Source organism: Heterocephalus glaber, unplaced genomic scaffold, assembly GCF_053883595.1.
Source record: "Heterocephalus glaber isolate CG9 unplaced genomic scaffold, H.glaber_assembly_v1.0 deba00001608, whole genome shotgun sequence".
Classification (NCBI taxonomy): domain Eukaryota; kingdom Metazoa; phylum Chordata; class Mammalia; order Rodentia; family Bathyergidae; genus Heterocephalus; species Heterocephalus glaber.
This window is the reverse complement of record NW_028258379.1, coordinates 15,118,016-15,133,383: the sequence shown is the minus strand read 5'-3', so window position 1 is coordinate 15,133,383 and position 15,368 is coordinate 15,118,016. Positions and strand designations below refer to the sequence as shown.

General features: G+C 39.1%; 1 pseudogene; it reads right to left on the bottom strand.

The window, feature by feature from the left end:
- Nucleotides 1-11,202: 11,202 nt before the first annotated feature.
- Nucleotides 11,203-11,709, bottom strand: LOC101724712 (transmembrane protein 11, mitochondrial pseudogene; annotated as a pseudogene).
- Nucleotides 11,710-15,368: the final 3,659 nt, after the last annotated feature.

Below are 15,368 nucleotides of genomic sequence, written 5' to 3'. Positions count from 1 at the left end.
GTTCCCTTTTAATTGGCTAAGGGACATCCAGCCAGTAAGATATCCAGTAAGATATGGGCTCTTCAACCAGAAGATGAGTTGTGTGTATATGGGTCCAAGGAAGTAGCACCAGTACTCGCTTAGGGCTGGAGATACCCAGTCCCAAAGAATTCAGCCTTATTAGGTTAAACTCCTGATAGCTTTAAAGGAAATGCCATGCCAGGTTAAACTCCTGGAAGGAAGTGCAGCCTGACCAGGTTAAACCCCTGGGAGGCTAAACCTAGATCCTAATTTTTGGCCCTCCTATCTACAGATGGGAACAACCTCATCTAATTCCTCCTGAGTCCCAGCTCAGATGTCTTCTTAACCAGTAGGATGAGTCCCACACTAAGACCCTTCAAAGAAATCATCTTATATCCCTGTGTAGTAACAAATGGCCTATGTATCCACTTGGGGAAAATGAGACATGGCCACCCCTTGGAGCCTGAAATAAAACACCATGTTTCACTTATATCTGTACTGTAAGGAGCAAGACAAACGGTAGAGGTGCCCTATATTCAAGCCTTTATGGTCCTTTACCAGGGTCTGATCTGTACCCTAGAAGTTGTCATCTCTCAGGAGCTGATGTTGAGGGCCCCCTCCTGTCAGCTCCTCCTCCTGATTACCTCCCTAGCACCCTGCTCAGTCAGCACCCTCAGGAGATACAGGCCATCTCCTGAATCACCCCCATACTAGGTCTGAGTCTACTACCATAGGGCCTTAGATTCAGGAAACCCAATATCTAAGCCTGCCACTGCTCTACCACTTCCAGAAGTGGCAGGTACTGATGGTACAGTCCTTGTGGTAGTTCCTTTTTCAGTTACAGATATTCAACTGTGCAAGGAGAAATTGGGTAGATTTTCTGAGGATCTTAAAAAGTTTGTTGATGGTTTCCAAATTCTAACAATGGCTTTCAGTCTGACCTGGTGAGATGTTCAGTTCATCTTCATCTCCCTCTCTCTCTCTCTCTCCCACTCTCTCTCACTCTCTCTCTCTCTCGGTACCTGGAATTGAACTCGGGACCTTGTGCTTACGAGGCAGGCGGGCAGAACCACTGAGCTAAATCCTCGGCCCTCACCCTCATCTCTTGTTGCACTGCGGTAGAAAGGAAAAGGATTATAAAAGCTGCAAAGTGGGCCAATGATGAAGCCTTTGCAGCTTCGCCCTCTGATAATTAGGCGAGTATGGCATTATTTGGGTCTCAGGAAGGGCCTGAGTGAAATTATAACACAAGAGGCAAGGCCAAGGATTTAGCTCAGTGGTGCCATAGCCTGCCTTGCAAGCGCAAGATCCTGAGTTCGATCCCTGGTACAAAAAAAAGCAGAGAAGCTAAGCAAAAGTTTAGGCCATTTTAGTTGGTATGTGACAAGGGATGCCCAAACCTGTGAACTATGATAAGCTCAGGTCTACTAGTCAGGGCCCCAATGAGAATCCAGTTGCTTTTTCTACTTGAAGAGGCCCTCAGTAAATACACTAATTTAGACTCTGAGCCTAGAGAAGGTCAGATTATCCTAAAACAGTATTTTATTTAGTCAGGCAGCTCCAGACATTAGGAAAAGGTTCCAAAAACCCCATTTTGGCCCACAAACCAAAATAAGGCAATTAGTCGATGAAGCTTATCCAGTATTCAATAACCATGATGAAGTAAAGGACAAATGAGAACTGGATAAGAAAAGAAGACAATGAAATTGAAACGTTAAAATTGTACTTTAAAGAAAAACCACAGCCTCTGAACACAAGCCTGGTTTATTTACTTTTTTCCTTCTCCCAAAACAGCAAACCTGGGCAAATCCCTTTCAGCCATAAATGGGTCTGCCCATCCTGTCTTACTTGTAAATAGTCTTCTTTCACCCATGAATGGACCATTATTGAATGGTTTATTGGAGTGTGTCTCCAATAAATGATACATGTACATAATACATCTATTTTTGGGGGAGGGGGTTGTTGGAGGGTTTCACTGTGTAGCTCAGGCTGGCCTTGAATTTGCAGTAATCCTCCTGCCTCCTCATAAGTGTACATAATACATCTTAATTTTTTTCATCCTTTTTCCATTTCTTACCTCCCCTCTTGTTATGGCTTATATCTGAATGTCCTCCTTTTTTTTTTGGTACCGGGGATCGAACTCGGGTCCTTGTGCTTGCGCAGCAGGCGGCGAAACCACTGAGCTAAATCCCCGGCCCTGGATGTCTTCCTAAAGCTTCAGGCAGTCATAGGTGAGGCTTTTCAGAGGTGGCTGTATCTAGGGTGTGTGATGCTGGGATTAAGAATGTGTGATTACTAAATTATTCCGCTGATTGGTTTACCATAGTTCTGAGTGTGGATAATGGGAAGGCCTACCCTGGGTGTGGGTGGTACCACCTAGAAGGCAGGTGGCCTAGAAGGGATCAAAGAAAGGCAAGCTGCTGCTGCTTTCTTGCTTTGCTGTCTCCTGCCTGCTTGCCATGAACTATTTCTCCTCTTTGATCCTCTCCTGCCACACCACCCTGCCTTGGAACCAGCTGCCTATGGACTGAAACATCTACAAAGTGTGAGCCAAAATAAACCTTTCCTTGTTTAACTTTGGGTGCTGGGTATTTTGTCTCAGCAACAAGAAAAGTAACTAAGACACTCCTCCATCCACCTCTTGATCTCCTTCCATTTTTTTTGGTAATGTTTGCAACACATAATTGTTATATTTCTTGTAAGGAGTTAGTACATCTAAATAACACATCTTAATTCCTTTTTTCTTCCTCTTTTCCTCCTCTCCCTCCCCTCTCACTCCAACTCTTGAATGGCTTCCCCTTTGAAAAAGATCTATCTCCCTACTTCCTATCATCTCTCTGTTATTTTATTCTTTTTTATACTTTAGGCTTCTCATATAAAATAAAACATGCTATATTTAAGCTTGTGTGTCTGATTTATTACACTTAACGTTATGGTCTCAAAGTGCATTCATTTTCCTAAAAATGACTCAATTTTATCTTTCTTTAAGGCAGAGTAGTACTCCATTGCATGTAAATACCACATTTCTTTATCCATTCACCTGTTGATGGACACATATAGGCCCCTTCCAAGATTTAGCTATTGTGATTTGTGCTGGTGTAAATATGGGTATGCATGTATCACTGTAATATGATGTCTTTAACTTTCAGAAAGATACCTAAAGGGAGAATAGCTAGGTCAAATGGGATTTCTAATCTCAGTGTTTTGAGGAATTTCCAAAGTGGTTGTAATAGTTTATATTACCACCAACAGTGTAGGGGGCTCCTCCTCCCAACCTCTACCCCTGCAGCTTTGCCAGCATTTGTTGTTATCTGATTTCTTGATGGTCACCATTCTTTCTGGAGTAAGTCTTTTTTGAGTTTGCATTTCTTTTTTTTTTTTTTGGTACCAGGGATCGAACTCGGGACTTTGTGCTTGCGTAGCAGGTGGCGAAACCACTGAGCTAAATCACTGGCCCTAGTTTGCATTTTTCAGCAAAACATTTATTAGTACATTTTAGCTAATGGTAATATTCACCATAGGGAATTTCTATCTGTACATGATATATCTTGCTTCTTCTTTTTCCCCCCATTCCCCTTGAATTTGCATTTTTCTGATGGCCAAAGATGTTGAACATTTTTTCATGTATTTATTGGCCAATTGTACTTCTTCTTATGAGAATTATGTGTCATTTCAGTTGCCTATTTTTTGATTGTGCCTTTTATTAGGAGGATCTAATATTTTTGAGCTCTGTATATTCTTGATATCAATCCTCTGTCTGAAGAATAGCTGGCAAATTTTTTTTCCCATTCTGTAGGTTGTCTCCACTCTGTTGGTTTCCTTTGCTGTGCAGAAGATTTTTAACTTGATATGTTACCATTTGTTGATTCTTGGTGTTATCTCTTGTGAAACTGGGGTTCTGTTCAGAAAGTCTTTGCCTATACCTGTGTCAAGAGTTCTAGCCTGGGATTTAGCTCAGTGGTTCCGCCACCTGCCTCGCAAGTGCAAGGACCTGAGTTTGATCCCTGGTACCAAAAAAAAAAAAAAAGAAGAGTTCTAAAAAAAAAAAAAAAGAGTTATACCTATTTTATCTTCCAGGAGATTAAGTATTTCTGTTTTAATATTTAGTTGTGTTTTTTTTGTACAGAGAATCAAACTCAGGACCTTGCACTTGCCAGGCAGGCAGGGCACTGATGAGCTACATCCCTGGCATATTTAGATCTTTGATCCATTTTGATTTTAGTTTAGTACAGTATGAGAGATAGGGGTCTAGATTCAATCTTCTGCAGATGGATAGCCAATTTTACCAGCACCACTTGTTAAAATGGCTGTCTTTCTTCTAGCATGTTAATGGCCTCTTTGTCAAAGATTAGGTAGCTGAGTTTGCTCGGTGTTGTTTCTGCATCTCTCATTCTGTTCCATTGATTCAAATTTCTGTTTTATTGTCAATGCCATGCTTCTTCTATCACTGTAGCTCTGTAGTATAACTTGAAGTCTGGAATTGTGATTCTTCCTGAATTGCGATTCTTCCTGAATTGCGATTCTTCCTGAATTGCTCTTGTTTCTGAGGATTGTTTTTGCTACTCTAGGTCTCTTCTTGTTCCATATAAATTTTAAGATTGTTTTCTCTAGTTGTATGAGGAATGCTATTGTATTTTGATTGGGCTTGATATCTGCTTTGGAAATATGGCCATTTTGACTCTATTGACTCCTCTTATCTAGAGGGTATCTTTCCATTTTCTGATGTCCTCTTTGATCTCTTTTTTCAGAGTACCATAATTTTCATTATAGAGGTCTTTCACTTCCTTTGTTAGGTTAATTCCTAGGTATTTAATTTTTCTTGATGCTATTGTGAAAGGTATTGTTTCCCCAATTTCTTTCTTGGTGAGTTTATTACTGGTATTTAGGAGCATAACTGATTTTTATGGGTTGACTTTGTATCCTGTACACTACTGAATTTGATTATTAATTCTAGGAGTCTTTTGGTGGAATTATTGAGGTCTTCTATGTAGAAGATAATGTCATCTGGAAATAATAACTTGATTTCTTCTTTTCCTTTATTTCACTCTCTTGCCTGATTGCTCTGGCTGGTGTTTCTAAAACTGTATTGGACAGTGGTGATAGTTGATATCCTTGTTTTGTTCCTTATTTTGGAGAGAAAGCTTTCAGCTTCTTCCCATTTAATGTAATGTTTAATGTGATGTCATTGGTTTGTCATAAATGACTTTATCCGACTAAAATAGGGTCCTTCCATATCTGTTTTCAGAGTTTTTATCATGAATGGATTTTGGATTTTGTCAAAGGCTCTTTCTGCATTGATTGAGATGATCATATGATTTTTGAACTTGCTTCTGTTTATATGATTTAGTACATTTATTGATTTATACATGTTGCACCATCCCTACATTCCTGGAATGAATCCTACTTGGTCACAATGTATGACCTTTTTGATGATTTGTTGCATCCTGTTTGCCAGTATCTTGTTGAGAATTTTCACATCAATGTTCATTAAAGAGATAGGCCTGTATCTCTCTTTTTTTATTTTTTTGTTTTGTTTTGTTTTGTTTTTGGTACCGGGGATCGAACTTGAGACCTTGTGCTTTCGAGGCAGGCGCTGGAATCACTGAGCTAAATCCTCAGCCCTGTAGTTCTCTTTTTTTAATGGATCCATTTCTGGTATTGAAATCAGGGTAATTCTAATTTCCAGGAATGGCTTTGGCAATAATCCTTCCCTTTAAATTTCATTATAGAGTTTGAGGAGTATCAGTGTTAGATCTTCCCTAAAATTCTTGTAGAATTTAGGAGGGAATCTACCAGGACCTGGGATTTCCTTAGTTGCTAGTTTTATTTTTTTTTAATTACTTCAATCTCATTCCCAATATTGGATTATTCAAGGTTTTAATGACTTCTTGGTTCAGCTTTGGTAGTTCATATATATCAAGGAATCTATCAATTTTTCTAAATTCTTCCTTTTATTAGAGGGCAGGTTCTCAAGGTAGTTACTAATAATCTTCTGGGTTTTGGCAGAGTCTATTGTGATTTTGCCCTTTTCATTTTTAATTGTATTAAGTTGTGTCTTTTCCTTCCCTTTTTGGCAAGATTAACTAGGGCTTTGTCTATTTTGTTTATACTTTCCAAGAATCAGCTCTCTGATTCATTGATTCTTTCTAGTTTTTTAGTCTTAATTTCATTAGTTTCTACTCTGATCTTTGTAATTTTCCTCCTTTCACTAGCTTTAGATTTGTATTGTTTTTGTTTTTCTAGGATGTTGAGATACATCATTAGATTATTTATGTGGGCTCACTCTTTTTCTGATGTGGACATTCACAGCTATAAAATTCCCTCTTATAATTGTTTCATTGTGTCCTATAGGTTCTGGTATGTTGTATTGACTTTGTGATTTGATTCTGGGAACTGTCTCATTTCTTCCTTGATTTCTTCTGTGACCCATTTCCATGTGCTTGCATAATTTTTGTGGTTCTTTTGCCATTGATTTCTAGTTTCATTGCACTCTAATCTGATAATATGCATGGAATAACTTCAATTATTTTGCATGCTTAAGCATGCTTAATTGTCTAGCATGTGCTCTATTTTGGAGAAATTCCCATGTGTGTGCTGCTGAAAATGTGTATTCTATCATTGTTGAGTGGAACACTGTAGATATCTATTAAGTCCATTTGTTCAAAGAATTGGTTCAATTCTGACATTTTTTGGTTGATTTTTTTGTTTGGTTGATCTGTCTATTTGTGGGTATAGAGGTCCCCCACTATAATTGTGTTGTTCTGTATCTAATTTTGTTTGTTTGTTTGTTTTTTGGTACCAGGGATCGAACTTGGGACCTTGTGCTTGCGAGGCAGGCAATGGAAACACTGAGCTAAATCTCTGGGCCTATCTAATTTTTTTTTAATGTCCAGTAGTTTTTGTTTAATAAAGTTGACCTTGCCAATATTTGGTGGTTATACGTTTATAATTGTTATCTCAATCAGTATGTAGTGAACTTCTTCGCTTCTTTTGGTTTTAGCTTGAAATCCACTTTGTCTGAAGTTACAATAGCTACTCCTGCTTTTTTTCCAGGTCTCATTGCATGGAATGTTGTTTTTCATCCTTTGATTTTTAATCTGTGTAATTTTTTTTTTTGGTACCGGGGATCAAACTCGTGTTCTTGCGCTTGCACAGCAGGTGGCGAAACCACTGAGCTAAATCCCCAGCCCTCTTGTTTTGTTTCTTAATCCATTCTGCCCATCTGTGTCTTTTGGAGAGTTGAGATCATTAACATTAAGAGTTATTACTTAAAGGTACTGACATAACAGTCATTGCATTATTTTTCTGTTGATTTCCCTCCTCCCCCTTTATGTTTCACTGATCAATCTTCCTGATAAATTCATTCTCTTAGATTTTTCATCATTGTTGGTTTCATTGTCTCTTTCTAGGATATCCTTGAGAATTTTTTGAAATGCTGCTTTGGTGCTCATGAATTTCTTGAGGTGCTCCTTCTCATGGAAATACCTTAATTCTCCATCAATTTTGAAAGAAAGTTTTGCAGGATATATAAGTCTGGGTTGGAAATTATTATCTTTTAGGGCTTAAAACACTTCACTCCAAGCTCTCCTAGCCTTTAAAGTTTGTGTGTCAAAGTCTGCATGATTCTAATGGGTTTACCTTTGTAAGTGTTTCATTGGTTTTCTTTAACAGCTTTTAAGAATCTATGGCTTGGGATTTAGCTCAGTGGTTCCGCCACCTGCCTCGTAAGTGCAAGGACCTGAGTTCAATCCCCGGTACCAAAAAAAAAAAAGATTCTGTCCTTATATTGGACTTCTTGTATTTTTTAATATTTTTTTATTTTTTATTTTTGGTACTGAGGATCAAACTCAGGACCTTGCACTTAGGAGGCAGATGGGGTGCCACTGAGCTAAATCCCTGTTCCAAACCTCTTGTATTTTGACTATGATGTGACATGGAGAGGTTCTCTGTTGATCATGGCTATTTGGGGTCCTATAAGCCTCACTTTTCTATGTGTTTAATTATTTCCCCATATTTGGAAAGTTTTCTGATATTATTTCTGTAAACAGGTTTTCTATGCCCTTTGCGCTCTCTTCTGATTTTTCACTTAATCCAATTAATCTTAGTCTTTTTTGTGCCACTTAGCAGCTGTTGAATCAATTTGCCATGTTTTCTTGCTTTTAAGGTATCTCTGTGTAATTGGGCTTGGAAAGCATCCCTGTCTTCTAATTCTGACATTCTGTCCTACATTAGTCACTTCTGCTGCCCAAACTTTCAATATAATTTCCAGATTTTTTTTTTTTTTATTGTACCGGGGATGGAACTTGGGACCATCCACTTGCAAGGCAGGCACCGGCACCACTGAGCTAAATCCCAGGCCCACTCCTGAATTTTTTTAATTTCCTGAATTCTGTTTGGAAACCTTTTCATGGACTCTAGGTTTTTTTAAACTGGGAATTCATGTTTTGTATTATTTTGTTTAGCTTGTCTAGCCTTTTCTTTTCTTTCTTTTTTTTTTTTTTTTGGTACTGGGTATTGAACTGGGGTCCTTGCACTTGTGAGGCAGGCGGTGAAACCACTGAGCTAAATCCCCAGCCCTAGCTTGTCTAGCTTTTTATTAGTCTGAGCTTTTTAATTGTTCTATTTATTACATCCATTATCTGATTAGTTATATTTTCTGTGGACCTGGCTGAGTATCTCATCAATCTGTTTTTTAATCTCCTCTGTTACACTTTTGAATAAATTCAGCTGTATGACTTGTGCTTTCCCCCCTCTCAATGCCCCATGGATTGATGTTAGGAAGTTGGAAGTTTTAGAGGACATTTTGTTGTCTTGTCTTCTCATGTTTCCATTGTTTTTGTATGTGGTTGTTCATAGTGGAAATACTTTGCTGCTAGTATGGAGATCTCTTTAGTTAGTCTGCTTTTCAGTGATGCACTCAAGATGAGGTAACTAAAGTCCTTTGCTTCAGCCCCCAGATCAGATCACCTCTATTAACATAGGGCTGGAGGGGCCGGGGATTTAGCTCAGTGGTTCCGGTGCCTGCCTTGCAAGCGCAAGGTCCTGAGTTCGATCCCCGGTACCAAAAAAAAATATATATATATGGGGCAGGTGGTGGTGTAATTGGCCAAGTACCCAGTTGTCTGGGAATGGACCACAGTAGATTTAATGTCACAAATGTAATCTTGGTATTGGTCTTCAGAGAAAACCTACTAATAGCAACAATGCTGGGACCCTGGCAAGATTAAGTAAACCAGCCACAGTCTAAGAAAACTAGATATTGATATATCATAAGAACCAATAATGTTCCACCTTTAACCTTAGGAAAGAAATCTACAGTTATAGTATAAATCCAGTGACAAACCAAATATTGATATGCAACAAATATTTACTAAATGTGATAACTGTACCTCCACTAATGATAGAAAAGAATTCAACAGTAGTAACATAGAGCTAACTAATTATCTATAGATTAATAAAGCCTAATGCTTATACCACTAAAGACACAGAAGATTGAGAATTGAAAATGGCAGAAAGAAAAATTTGAAAAATTAAACAATGGGTGATGAGAAGGAGGAGAGAAAAGTGAGACAAGTATCCTATTATTGAGTAGAAGGATATTTATAGAATTAGAAAAAGGTAACGGGGAAAAAAACCCAATGAGAAATAGAAGATAATAGAAAAGGGGGAGAGAAAAAGTAATATGGAGAATAAAAATAGAAAAAGGGAAAAAAGAAGTAAGGAAAAGAAGACAGAAAAAAAGAAGAAAAACAAAGTCCAAACACCAAGAAAAAAGGTTTTCCTCTGTACTTTTGAATGAATGGTTTCCTTCTGGAGCCACAGGTTTGGAGTCCAGGAAATCTGTTTCAGATTTGTCCACCTAATCTCAGGGCTTGTGCGTTTGTGGGGTGTGCCCCTGTGCCGAAGGCCCCTCTGTTTACCCCAGGCTGTGGTACTGTCCATCCTGAGATGTGTCTTTGCTCACAGTGGATAGGGAAGGCAATCAGACCTCAGATTTGTGCTGGATATAGGCAGCAGGACAAGGATTCAAGTACTGAATGCCAGCAGACACTTTCAGACCCAGCTGTTTCTGAGCACAACTCAGCCAGGCCTGGCTTCTCAATGTGGGGGTGGGGCCAGTGTTCTGGCCTGAGTATACATTTCTTAGGGGCTATCTTTCCTGTCCGCAGCAGTCGCCTGTGGCTGTCTCTCACCCAGTCACTCTGGGAGCCCTGAAACGAAGCTGTTCCATAGTTTTTCTGAGCCCCTGATTTAAATGATCAATCTCTTCCCAAAATGGCATCTGATCAAGCACTCTCTGGCAATGTGGCAGGTGGCCACACTTGAATCCCTCTCCGGTATTGCTTACCATGTGGAAGGAGTCTCCCTGGAGCAAAACCCTGCAATGTTTTTGCAGTTCACAAAGGCTGTGGGCTCCACTGCCATTTCTCCATGGATCTCCCAGCCCTGGCTGCTTACCTTGCTTCTCTGGAGCCTGGTTCTCCTCTCTTCACGTTGCAAGAGCTGGAGAGTCAAAGTTGTTTCCTTCCTTTCTCTGCCTTGTGGACCGTCTTTCTAACTTCTCTGTAGCTTCTAATTTTTCATGTCAATTCTTTCCCAATTCCTGGTGATCTGCTTGGTTTTTTTCTTTGACAAGTTGTTATTTTCCAGTGTCTGCATTTTCGATCTTGGAGAAACTGAATTTTGCCATCAATCACCACTTTTCCATTTTCTCTTTTTCCTTCTGTTGCTCCCCCCCTCCTCCCCACCTCCCTCTCCTCCTCCTCCTCTTCCTCTTGGTTCATTTCCTTGCTGTTTGCAGAAACTTTTAATGTTTTTAAAGAAATTCTCATAATTTTAATGGTTGATAGCCTCTGGTTGGCTCCAAATGGTACCGTTAAATAATATACTTAAAGACCCCCAAAGCGCATTTACACTTCCTCAGCAGCATTGGTTTCTATCCACAGTCCACCACCCATAGTCTCAAACCTTCTCTGGGGTTATGGAAATCCATATTTTTGTAATAAGCTGTAAAAACCCTTGATACACCCATGATCTGTGTTCTTTAAAAAAAAAAAAAAATCACACAAATATTAATCCAAACACCTTCCCAGCCTCCGCTGCCTCACAGAGCAAAAAGTATTACTGTGGCAAAAAAAATCCCCTCCATCCTCTTGTCTCTTGCACGCTGTGTGGTTCTGTTCCCCTCCCTGTTCACTGGAGTCATACAGCATAGAGTTCGCAAATCTTCTTTACACAGTACACCAGGGTGGCCAGTGCTATCGTGTTATGCAGTCTCTTTCTATAGGCATCATACTCCACTTGGTACTTGAAGTGAGGGTCAGACTGCCAGGAGATCCCATAGAGGGTGCACCAGGCCAAGCTCAGCATGCCAGCGGGCAGGGAGATGTCATGGAAATAATCTAGGGGCAGTGTTAATGGGTGAAGAGGCAGGCGTGCCCACCAGCACAGCCCTCTTATGCAGGCAGCTGCCCACGGTGATCCAGCCCACGCCTCGTCACTGATTCAGGTAGGCTCAATGACAATGTATTTGTACTGGGCTGGAAGGGCCTGCTCCAGCTCATACTCAAACTGGTCCTGGGCATTCTCACCGTTGTAGATCTTGTGCACTATGTAGCAGTCTGTGGCCAACAAGGTCATCCTCTCTCAGGCGCTGCCGCTGCTGCTGCTCTGGCCCAGACGCCTCCTTCCCCACGCGGCCATCTTGGAGATCGTGCAGAAACTTTTTAACTTGTAGTTCCATTTGTTTATCCTTGCTATTATAATTTGTGCCTTCATTTTAAATGTTTCTCCTGTATTTTCCTCTAGCACTTTCAAAATTTTGGGTTTTAAACCTAGTTCGTTTATCCATTTGAATTGAATTTTGAACAGGGTGAGAGATGAGGATCTAGTTTTAATCTTCTACATATGGATATCCAGGTTTCCCAGCACTATTTTTTTTCACATTTTTTATTGGTACATTTTAGATATACGTAATGATAGCAATCATCACAGGGAATTTGAACCTGTACATGATATAACTTGCTTCTTCCTTTTTTTCCCACTCCTTATTTACAAAAGCTTTGGTTCCATTTTTTTCCTTCTATTCTTTCTTCGTTGTCGCTTCCTTTCTCTTTCCCCCTCCGTTGTTCCCCTTCTCTTTTGAACATTTTCTTCCCATTTCCCAGTATTTATGATACATTTTGGACCTTGTTTACACTTTCAGTTTTTCACACTAGAGAAATAATGCAGTATTTAAACATGTGTGTCTGATTCATTTCACTTAAAAGTATGGTCTCAAGATGTATCCATTTAGCTAAAAATGTCTCAAGCTCATCCTTCTTTATGCCAGAATAGTACTCTCTTGTATAAAAAAACACCACATCTTCTTTATCCAATCACCAGTTGATGGACATTTGGGCTGTTTCCAAGCTTTAGCTATTACAAATTGTGCTGCTATAAACATGGGTGGGCATATATCACTGTGCTATCATGCTTTTAATTCTTCCTGGAAGATACCAAAAGGGAATAGCTCAGTGAAATGGAACCTCTAGTCTTAGTTTTTTGAGGAATCTCCACACTGATTTCCACTGTGGTTGCACCAGTCTACACCCCCACCAACAGTAGAAAAGGGTTCCTTTTTCCCCACAGCCCAGCAAGCATTTATTATTGGTTGATTTCTTGATAATAGCTATTCTTTCTGGAGTAAGATGGCATCTCAGCATTGTTTTAATTTGCATCTCTCAAATGACCAGTGATGTTGAACATTTTTTCATATATTTATTTGCCATTTCTACTTCTTCATCTGAGAACTGTCTATTCATTTCAGATGCCCATTTTTGGATTGGGTCTTTAAATTGGGGGTCTGATTTTTTGAGTTCCTTATATATTTTAGATATTAGTCCTTGGTCTGAGGAGCAGCTGGCAAAAAATTTTTCTCACACTGTGGGTTGTCTTTTCAGTCTGTCAGTGGTTTCTTTTGCTATGCAAAAGCTTTTTAATAAGATGAGATGCCTGTTGTTGATTATTTGTAATATTTCCTGTGTGATCAGGGCTTTGTTCATAAAGTCTTTGCCTACACCAATGTCTTCAAGAGTTCTACCTATTCTATCTTCCACCAGATTTAGTGTTTCTGTTTAATATTTAGATCTTTAATCCATTTTAATTTTAGTTTAGTGCTTGGTGAAAAATATGGGTCTAGTTTTAATCTTCAGCATGTGGAAAGCCAGTTTTTCCTACAGCAGTTATTAAAGAGGCTTTCTTACAGTGAAGGTGTTTGGCTCCTTTGTCAAAGATAAGGTGGTTTGGGCCAGGGATTTAGTTCAGTGGAACCTCTCCTGCCTTGCAAGCACAAGGTCCTGAGTCGATCCCCAGTACCAGAAAAAAAGATAAGGTGGCTGAGTATGTTTGGAGTTGTTTCTTCACCTTCTAATCTGTTCCATTGATTCTTGATATTTTTTTTTGCCAGTACCATGCTGGGTTTTTTTTTTAATCACAGTGCACACAGCTTAGTACAGTATATACAGCTCTTTGTAGTAAAATTTCAAGTTGAGGATTGTGATGCCCCCACCTTGCCTTTGTTGTCTGGGATTGCTTTTGCTATTCTAGATCTCATCTAGGTTCCAAATGAATTTTAGGATTGTTTTTGCTAATTCTGTGAGATATGCTACTGGTATTTTGATTGGGATTGCATTAAATTTGCATAACAATTTTGAAAGTATGGCCATTTTCACTGTATTGGTTCTTCCTAAGAACAGAGTATATCTTTCAATTTTCTGATATCCACTTCAATCTCCTTTTTCAGAGTACTATAGTTTTCAATGTAAAAGTCTTTTACTTCCTTCATTAAATTGATTCCTAGGTGTTTCATCTTTTTGGATGCTATTGTGAAAGATGTTGTTTCCGTAATTTCTCTCAAGGGAGTTTGTTATTTATGTAAAGGAATGGTAATGATTTTTGAGTGTAGACTTTGTATCCAGCTATGCTATTGAATTTGGTTATTAAATCCAAAAGTCTTTTGGTGTAGATTTTGGGGCCTTCTATGTGAGTATCATGTCATCCACAAATAATGATAATTTAATTTCTTCATTTCCTATCTTTATTCCTTTAATTTTTTTCTCTTGTGTAATTGCTCTGGCTAGTGTTTCCACAACTATATTGAATAAGGGTTGTGAGAGTGGACATCCTTGTCTTGTTCCTGATTTTAGAGTGAATGCTTTCAGGGGTTTTGTCCATTTAAATAGTCAAAATTATGATGGCTGTTGGTTTGTCATAGATGGCTTTTATCAGATTGAGATAAAGACCATCTACTCTAATTTTCTGTAGAGTTTTTTTTTAAATCATGAAGGAGTGTTAGACTTTGTCAAATACTTTTTCTGCATCTATTGAGAAGATCATATGGTTTTTTTGTCCATGGCTTTGTTAATATGGGGTATTATATTTATTGATTTGTGTATGTTGAACCATCCCTGCATCCCTGAGATGAATCCTACTTAGTCATGGTGTATAATCTTCTTGATAATTTGCTGCATTCTGTTTGCCAGTATCTTATTGAAGATTTTTGCATCTATATTCATTAGAGAGATTGGCCTGTAGTTCTCTTTTTTGGTTGGATCCTTCTCTGATTTTGGTATTAGGGTAATGCTTGGTTCCAGGAATGAATTTGGGAGTATTTCTTCTGTTGTGGTTTGTGTCTAGATGCCCCACCCCCCACCCAAAGCTTCATGAAGTCTTACATGGGGCTTTTTTAGAGGTGGCTGAATCTAGAGTATGTGATTGATTCATAGAGCAATGCTAGGCTCAAGGGCACTAGGATTAAGGGTGTGAGTGCTACCCACCCTAAGTAGTCTGCATTAGATAAAAGGGATAGAAAGAGGGGTCAGGGATTTAGCTCAGTGGTGCCATGCCTGCCTTGCAAGCAAAAGGTTCTGAGTTCAATCCCTGTTACCAAAGGGGGGAGGGGAGAAAGATACTGTTAAATTCCCTTGTTGCGTTTGCTGTTTTCCACAGCCATGAACTGTTGCCCCTCTAGCATGTGCCACCTTGCCTTGGAGCCAGCCAATTATGGGCTGAAACCTCTACAAACTCTGGGCTAAATAAACCCTTTCTCCTTTGATTTTGGGTGTAAGATATTTTGTCTCAGCATTGAGAGAAAAGTAACTAACACATAATTCCTTCCAATTTCATTAAAGAGTTTAAGAAGTAGCAGCATTAGGTCTTCTGTAAATTTCTTGTAGAATTCAACAGGGATCTGTCAGGGGCTGGGCTTTTCTTTGTCAGTAGGTTTTTAATTACATTTTCCATTTCATTGACTGATGTTGGTTTATTTAGAATTTTTTAAATCTATTTTCCTGCTGTATCTTCTTGATTCAGCTCTGGTAATTCATATG